The sequence below is a fragment of the Magnolia sinica genome, chromosome 5 (assembly GCF_029962835.1).
Source record: "Magnolia sinica isolate HGM2019 chromosome 5, MsV1, whole genome shotgun sequence".
Taxonomy (NCBI): Eukaryota; Viridiplantae; Streptophyta; class Magnoliopsida; order Magnoliales; family Magnoliaceae; genus Magnolia; species Magnolia sinica.
Window position 1 is genome coordinate 22,548 of NC_080577.1, and position 9,114 is coordinate 31,661.

Sequence of the window (9,114 nt, forward strand, 5' to 3'; positions counted from 1 at the left end):
CGAACAATCCAGGATAGAATACTAGACATCAGTTTCCCATCCTTCAATAGGAGCCCTTTTCTTAGGTCTCGCTTGGCGGAGGCTCTTCCTGAGTAAAGTTTTTCTTCTCAATCGACAATACACTAGAATATCCTAAGAGCGAGGCCTCAAATCAACAGAGGAAGGGGACAGGTCGCTATCTCATTCCTGAGTTCCCGCATCCCATAGATCTAAGCCTACCCTTGCTGGACAGATGATAGTAGTTGGAGAGGATAGGTCAGCGGCCAAATCAGACACCAATAAATCTGGGATTGAGACGGACTGAGGAGGATGAAGGTCCCAACAGCAAGAGAAAGCATCATCTAGCCAGCTCCATCTGGCTGGGGTGTAGCTACGGTTATCTCTAGTGGTAAATATCTGGGCTACGACATCTTCTGATAAGGCATGAGAGGAATCTGGATGAATCATGGCACCCCTAATGGACAAGGCCTCTTGTCGAGATGGCAGGGTAGGAGAGTCAGGCGTAGTACCTTGGACAAAAGATGGGGCTGGTAGAGATTGAGGTTGAAAAGGGAGTTCATTGGTTTGATCTGGAAGGGGCTGATGTATAGCATTGAGGTGCAATGCTGGGGGGGGGGGGGGGGGGTGGACGAGGGTGGGTCAGTCGTATATTGCCAACTGGTGCACTATGGAGGGTCTGTCTAGAGTCCCTTGGATGTGGCTCAAGAGTCGTCGCAATTTCATTCGAAAGGTCGACTGATCCCCCTGGGTGAGACTCATCCCTTGGTGAGGGCCATTTTCCAGTAGGACAATCTGTCGAGCAGCTGGGGTGTGTCCTTTTGCGACTTGGGAGGGAGTGAATCTCTCAGCTGCATCATGGCAAACAACCAATCTGCAGTGGTTCAAAGTCCTAGCTGGTTGAACTTTTTTTTTTTTTTGGGGGAACGAGGGTGGGTCGGTCGTATATTGCCAACCGGTGCACTATTGAGGGTCTGTCTAGAGTCCCTTGGATGTGGCTCAAGAGTTGTCGCAATTTCATTCGAAAGGTCGACTGATCCCCCTGGGTGAGACTCATCCCTTGGGTGAGGGCCATTTTCTAGTGGGACAATCTGTCGAGCAGCTGGGGTGTGTCCTTCTGCGACTTGGGAGGGAGTGAATCTCTCAGCTGCATCATGGCAAACAACCAATCTGCAGTGGTTCAAAGTCCTAGCTAGTTGAACCTCCATGGGAGATTCCACTTGATCAGTTGGTCTGATTGGGAATTCTGGAGAGTGGAAGGTTCTCAAGACCCACTGTCTGGTGCCTTTGTCAGGTTGAGGATTGTGTTGAGGGTAATGCATCTGGCGATAGCATGCTGGGAACATGGAAAGTGGTTCAACATGTACAATGATCAAGGTGTTCCAAAACGGTAACAGTGGCCGTAACGGCCACCACCGTTACCGTTATGATATGGGCCGTAACGGCCATTACAACCCCCGTATCGGCCATTAGGGCTGTTTTTTATTTTTTGAAATACTGGACCGTTACGGGTCCGTTACGGCACATTTTTCTGTAACAGCCGTTACGGCCATTACGTAACCGATTTTGAATACCTTGACAATGATCAGAAATGATCGAAAAAGCTACTAGCATTAATGGTTATCTTTTCAGAGAAAGTGAGAGCTGTGGATGAAAAAGCTACTAGCTTTCATGGTCATCTTTGGAGTCTTCTAACTCAGCTTTAATGGTGTACATTAATGTATGTTGCTTGTTTTTTGATTGGCAGTTCATTAGGGTGTTGCTAGGTGACTTGAGTAACCTGGTTAGAACCTATTGATTTATTTTTTTGAAAACTAACACTAATTTATTAAGAGCGCCAAAAAAGCACGGACAAACAGCCAAAGCAAAAGGAACCGTAAATTTTCTTTCTTTGGTTAGAATCTATTGATAGCCAGCCCCATTAGACACTTTTTGGCTGGTTGATCGGATTCTATTGAAATATACTACTTCGGATATCATATGTTAAGTGAAGCATGCTTAGTACATTTTAAACTAAATTTTGCATTTCAAATAGATGCTGCTATGGCTGAAGGGTGTTACATACCACTAATAGTTCGTGCATACTACATCTATCTTGATAAGTTGCATTACTAGGGTGTTGTAATTTTACATTTCATTTGCTTTCTCATAGTTTGCTGCTGGGACCATCTATAACAGGAAAGAAAAACATGGATACTCAGTGGTCAATGTTGGAGTGAATTAAGTAGTGAACATCCATGCATTTCAAAAAAAAAAACAAAAAACAAAAGAACATTCAGTTTAATAAAAAAGTTAATGGGTGCTTCCATGTCATTCATAATGATGAAGTTGCATTGAAATTGCAGCGTGTTGCTTTAGAGTCCAACTTGGAAGTAACATAATTGCCATTCAGAGCAGAGGAACCGTAAATATGAATGTCAGGGAAGGAAATCACAATTGGGCTATTACTTGACTTTTAATGGTAATTCGATTTGAATTGTCCATAAGGAGCTTCAATAGGATTTCTTCTGGAAAATTTCACCTATAATTGTCATCATTTGAAATGTGCAGGCATACTCTACTGTCGGTGCCCCTGATTATATCGCTTCAGAGGTTTTGCTGAAGACGGGTTATGGAATGGAATGTGATTGGTGAGTATTTATATATGTTCTCCATCCTTTTGGCACCAACACACTTTGTAAAATCATTCCATTTCTTTTCTTTCTACAGGTGGTCACTTGGTTATCATATTTGTAGTGTAAGAGTTCCTGTCATACCTTTTAGTAAATTTGTCTCTCTTGCTTCATATTTGTAGTGTAGTCTTAGGCTCCATTTGGTCTTCACATCAATCTTTATGAATATATTTTTTTCTCAAACCAAATGGAGCTTAAGCCACTTTTTAACTCCGCCAATGCAACTTCTTGCATTGCCGGTACCAAGCCCGGGTAAAGGAGGAGGGAGAAGGGCGTCAGGGCGAGCCATGTCCTTTTCTTCCATTTTCTGAAGCTGTTATAGCTTTTGAGTTTACTACAACTAGATAGTTTTTAATTGGTGATAACCACTTTCCCTTGAGATCAAGCAAGAGCTGGGAGGAAGCGTTTTTCCAGCCTAGAGGGAGACCACATCACATTGGTTAATGTATATCAGGCATCTGTAGAGTGCTTGGAGACTAGCAAGATGGCTAACAGTAAAAAGAAAACAATTGGGAAATGCTTGAGCAAATGGTGCGGAGAAATTTTCATCAATAGCCATTCCCTGAGGCATGCCTATCTTTACCTTAGTTTGGTGGTTGTTATGTCTTGGATATAATGAGTTCTTAACTGGTAATGAGGTTTTATTTTAATTGACTTTAATATGATTGTTAATGAAGTTAACCTTAGTTTGGTGGTTGTTATGTCTTGGATATAATGAGTTCTTAACTGGTAATGAGGTTTTATTTTAATTGACTTTAATATGATTGTTAATGAAGTTAACCTTCCTGTTGTTTTGCTGAGTTTTTTTTTTTTTGGATCTGTTTGAAATGAAGTGATTTTTTTTTTCATTTCTATAATTTTGTGTGTTGCTTCTATATCTTAGTTTGGTGGTTGTTATGTCTTGGATTTATTTAGATTATTCCATTGTGTTTTATATATGCCAGCCAATATGCGGCCCACTGTTAAGTTGCAGTGCTGCAGTGCTCCCTATGGAATGTGAATATGAGGAGGTGAACAGATTGGGCAGATTTTAGATCATACGAAAAATTCAGATTTATATTTTTTGTGAAATTATTTTGCTGATTCGATGCATCTGTTTTTGGAATTGTTAGCAGTCCAAAAAAAAAACAAGGGTTTTTGCATTTTTATACATAATTCCTTCTAAACTCGCTTTTGAGTTTTTTTTTTTTTTCCCTTAGATCTCTTATTTTATTCCTGGCAACTGATGATTAGATGGAAAGATATGTCACAACTCACAATCAATTGGAGAAAATCAAATTTTAGAATTTTTTTGGGGATGATCAATCCAATGTTTTACATCACATCACATCACTGATGTGCCAAACATTGTAGCTATTTCATCCTATGTGATTGTGGTGCTCATTTTGCAAGCAGTTTCTGTAGACAGTATTTCTTGCTTCCATTTTCACCAATTCCATGACTATTTTTATCAATATAGATGAAAATAACCTGTCAGGGTATTTTACCCACATCAAACTTACCAGGCTTTAACTGTCTTGGATGCTTTTTCGTTGTTATGGGTGGTGAAAACTGCACATATATAACCAGTTGTTAATGTGGAATGAAGTGAAATATGTGATGGTCATAGAATGACTGACAATGCATGTTATCAAAAAATGCAATCTGGTGTGGAGCTAGTACTCCTTTTAGACGGTAAGCAATGGGATGTTCAAATGCTTTCTCCTCTTTGTTAAACAGACTTGATGACTGTTCAGTTATCTGATATCCTCAATGATCACCACCTATTATCCACTCTATGAACTACAAACATGGTATTAAATGGTAATGGGACTAGCAAATGGGTGATATTTTTGGGATCCATGACAAGCTTGAAAGTTCATGTCCACTGTAAAGTAAATGAGTCAATGATATTGCTGATTGTTAGGAACTCGGTAGAATTTGGTGTTATATGATATGTACTTGTCCTTACTTTACTGGCTTATATATGATTTTTCCTAGTGAATTAGGCGATCCTCATGGTTGGGCCAACCTATTCGAGGGGCTGGATGTCACAGGCTCTTGTTCATTGAAGCTCTGTTTTTTTTCCCTCTTTTAAAGATGTATAGCTTTGTATTGTTTATAACCATGTATAACCCTAACCGATCTGTGTATTCACATTGCTTAGTCATTTCCAATTTAACTACATTTATCTTTTATTATTATTGTTTAATTGACCAACTGATGATCATATAGGCAAATTGGCAACATAACAAACGGGACCCCATCATTGGCATTTATTAGGAACATGAAGAACTTAAGTACCTTGTAAGTGATCAGGTATGAGTTCTCATTCTGCATGCCTCTGTTGCTTTGGTACATTAGTAAACATGTGCCTATGGTAGCTGTTTTCATGTGGAGTTAAGCTGTTTGTGTGGGGATTGATTGTAGGAAAGAACAGTTTCTCAATTTGATGAGGAGTAATCTCATCCAAGCACTTTTTGATGGCCTACCGCCTGGAACAGTCCACTTTGGCTGCTACATCGTCTAAACTTCTCATATGAATGAAAAGCCCCCCTTAGTTCTCCCAGATGGAGAATCATTTAATTAGATGAGGGGCTTCTTTCTTTTTTTCTGAATTGGTGAATGAGGTATGTAACAGATGGGTGCTTTGTCAATTTCATGTGTACAAACTGTATCTTCCTTTCACTAAGTTTTGCCCTGTTTGGATTCTGTATAGGACCCTCCTCCCTTTGAGTTTGCTGGGGCTACTTGGTTTTTCACTTCTAACAAGTGGGGCCCGTGATTCGGTAATCCAGGCCATTGGTTTGTTGATTAAGTTTGGATAGACTATGCCCCAAAAATCTCATGGATAGAGAACAATCCTGACTATTCTATCTGTGGGCTACATGGCTGAGCAAGTTTTTAAAAGGGCAGTGGGATTGATCTCAATATCAAAGTTACCTGATTGCTACACTTTTTCGTCAAGGTGATAATGAAAATCAAAAGCCAAAACTGAAATGCAGCAATTAGTGCCTGCTGTTACTAGTTACATAAAAGGCAAAACTGAATTTAGGCGTCAGGAGGCACAACCCAGTTGTTATTCTTTCAACAGAATCAGCACCAAGTGGTTTTACTAGGCATCTGAAATCCATAAACCACTTGTTAGACTTTCAACAAAATCAATACTGGGTCTTTTTACCATGCTTCTTTTTCATGAAAATAAATCTTCTGTACAGTTGCAGTATATGTTTGTATCTTTGACGTTGTATAGCTATCTAGTACTGTAAATTTTATTGCCAGCTCTAATGACATTGTCGTTGAGGAATTGGGTCTGGAGGGCTCTTATGTTCCCCGTACTTATATTGAACAGATTCAGCTTGAGGAGCTTGTAAATGATGTTATGGTAAGCATCTTATGCTAAATATTTAGTTTCCCGCTTCAATTTGCTATTGTAAATTGATCTTGATACAATAGATTATCTGCGCAGGCACTACCGAATGATTTGAAGACAAAGCTCAGCATCGACGATGATATAGCATCAAGTCTCAAAGACACTTTCCTGGGCCTCTGCAGGCATGATTGCCTTGAGAAATAAGAATCTTAAGAGGTACTGTTTCTAATCCTTTCCTCCATATTTCCAGACATAGGTTGGATGGAAGAGTTGACTGAGCAACTTGGGGACCAGTCAGCTGTGTCATGGGACTCGCATTTATGTTTCTTGAGTGTTAGTCAAGTTCTCTAGATCAATAATTTAAATTGCCTCACTCACTGTTGGCAAGCAAATTGTTGTGGATGTAGTGCCATGTTTGGCATGTATTGGGGATCATTTAACATGTTAGACTGAGTTGCAGGATCCTTCTAAATAGGTGTTGCTCCCACTTCGAATCCCTGCTTCGGACTCTTGCTCTCTATCTGCTTACCTACCTATTTATACTCTCTTGCATTTTGAAAGAGACTCTACCGTGCTCGCACACCCAAATTTGTTGCTGCTTTGCTTCACACTCTATACCCACTTCTTGAATGTAAACAGCATAGTTCGCGCGCGCGCGCGTGCACACACACACACATATATATATATATTGGTTATCTGGGATGTAATTAATTTTTCTTTTTACCATTTTGTTTTGCAAGTTTTAGGCAGGGATGAATGGGAGCTGGATCGATGGATTTCTCTCTCTTTTTTTTTGTATTTGGAACCATTTAACTTATTATTGTAAATATTATTTTAATATTTATTTTTAGGGCTGGCTAATAAATGGGTTATGGCCAGCTCAGGTTTGATGGATCTTTCCTTTGAGGAACCCACAAATCCTCATTACAGGCCCATTTTACGACCATTATGGGTCATGATCAGGCCCGAATTACAGGCATTGCCATGCCTGACTTCTGCAATTGAGTAGACAAAAGGCAACTGCCTTCCATCATTAGTTTTTACAATGGACTCGACACAAAGGACATGCAAAGCTAACATATTTTCTGGAGGTGCAGTTTCAGGAGTTGACAATTGTGACAATGCTAGTTCGAGTGTGGCAACTCTTCAGGCCCATACGATGTACCATAATAATCTTTTAAGTTTTAAATATGTAAAAATTCAAAAAAAAAAAAAAATTCAAAAAAAGAATGAAAGTTTCAATCAAATATAAACAGTGGCCCACGCATATACCGGTGCTTCGGCAAACCTTTGCCGGCGCTTTTCAGGATTTTCTCAGGGCTCGGAAAAGCACTGGTAAAAGTGTATAAACTGCCGGTAAATCTTACATGAAGCAGCGCCCAACACAACCGCCGGTAAAAGACGCCGACTGTCTAACTATTTATTGGCCAGGGCATCTTCACAGACAAACCCATCTAACTATTGGTGAGATAGGTGAGATTTCTGCCACATGTTCAATTGTGGCAAGTGTGTTATAGTTTTAGTTCATTTTCTTCCATCTTGGATTATTATTATTTTTTTATTTTTGGATAAAATGGGAGCATTGTTTGATTTTATTAGTTAAAACCTTCAAGTACTCGAATCCAATTTGCACCGGCCACATAGCATATACAAAACTATCCATGACAAAATGGCCTGCATCGTACATCACCACAAGGCTGACCATGCATGGACACAATCCGGGACCCAAAGAAGTTTGTATCTTGCTGATATTTGTGATTAGATATTTGTGATTATGTCTAAATATCCCAGACACCCAGGAATCTTCTGCTATGGTTGCACGCATGTTCCAAAAGATCACTCGTGCCATGCTTGCACTCCCAAAAACTCTTGATCCGGTCACTCGTCAGCAACTACTTATGCCAATATTCCATCAAGAATCATTGCTAAGTGTACGGTTGTCAATGGGCCGAGCTTGGGCTTGCAAAATCAAATTTTCAAATATCCTAGCCCAAGCCAACCTCGTGTTGAAGCTCCTGTGAGTCTACCACTAAGGCATGAGTAAGGACCCCACACATGTATACAAGTTAGCTAATGCACATGTCTCCACAATTGCCAGCATGGTGGGGAGGCGCAATATCCAAGCCATCAATTCAGGTGCACCTCACCGTATAGAAGTTTCGTCCCTAAGATAAATGTGGTCCATTTGGTAGGTATGCCATGATATTAGAAAATCAGTTGACAGGTTTGAAACTTTGGCTGATATTTCCAATAAAATCTAGGGCACAGTCTATTGTTGGTAGTTATCTTATTCTTATGGTCTTGGTTAAGAAATGTACTACAACAGTAGTGACATTTCTTTTTACATGTTCCGTGAAAATCTGAAGTAACTTCAAAGAGTTGAACATAAACTGGGTTTAGTTTTGTCAGAGGGAAATTTATAAAATTTATCAGTAGAGATATCAACATAATGAAGACCTAGACCCAGCCTCATTGAGTTTGGGTACCCATTAGGTACCCACGTGTCTTCGGATCTAGTTTTCAAGTTGGGTTCAAGGAAAATACGAGCATTTACATGGTTCATCTCAGATCTGATCGTGTTTTAGTACCTATTAAGTATGTATTGTGGCTTTTGAGCCACGGATTATCAACCCTAAGTGGAACATAGAGAATTTAGGTCATTTGAATTGCAATGACAAGTTCAATAAAGTACAAATGATGATGAAATTGTAATTTTATCTACCTTAGCATTCACATAGAAGAAATATAACTCTAAATTACAATTAGGTTACCTTAAAGTTAGACATGAAATGGGGAAACAGTAATTTGAGAAAGAGCCCCCTGTCCAATACAAAACCTTTCAGGTACCCATGCGATCTTTAGAGCTAGGTTTTGAGTTGAGTTAGGGACGAATTAAGCATTTATGATGGTTGGGCCCATCAAATGCATGGATTAGATTGCACACACATCATGCGTGGTGCATAAACAGGCTCTCTTACATATGAGTGGAGTAGGAAACCTCAGTTCTTTAAATTAGAGAATAGTGCGTACATACCAAACAAAACCCAACCCACCTAAGCTCGTATCATTGGCTTAGAGTCAACGACCAATGAC

The 9,114-nt window shown here is 39.7% G+C and overlaps 1 long non-coding RNA gene across 6 annotated transcripts; it reads left to right on the top strand.

The window, feature by feature from the left end:
- Positions 1 to 2,464: 2,464 nt before the first annotated feature.
- Positions 2,465 to 8,576, top strand: LOC131245020 (uncharacterized). 6 transcript variants are annotated; one of them, XR_009170753.1, is made up of 7 exons: positions 2,465 to 2,627; positions 2,707 to 3,299; positions 4,650 to 4,967; positions 5,079 to 5,278; positions 6,118 to 6,237; positions 7,453 to 7,485; positions 7,813 to 8,576. It is a non-coding gene; the product is annotated as an uncharacterized LOC131245020 (long non-coding RNA). The 6 variants fall into 6 exon arrangements; XR_009170751.1 differs by lacking the exons at positions 7,453 to 7,485; positions 7,813 to 8,576 and adding an exon at positions 6,482 to 6,662 and having other exon boundaries at positions 4,884 to 4,967; XR_009170752.1 differs by lacking the exons at positions 5,079 to 5,278; positions 7,453 to 7,485; positions 7,813 to 8,576 and adding an exon at positions 6,482 to 6,662.
- Positions 8,577 to 9,114: the final 538 nt, after the last annotated feature.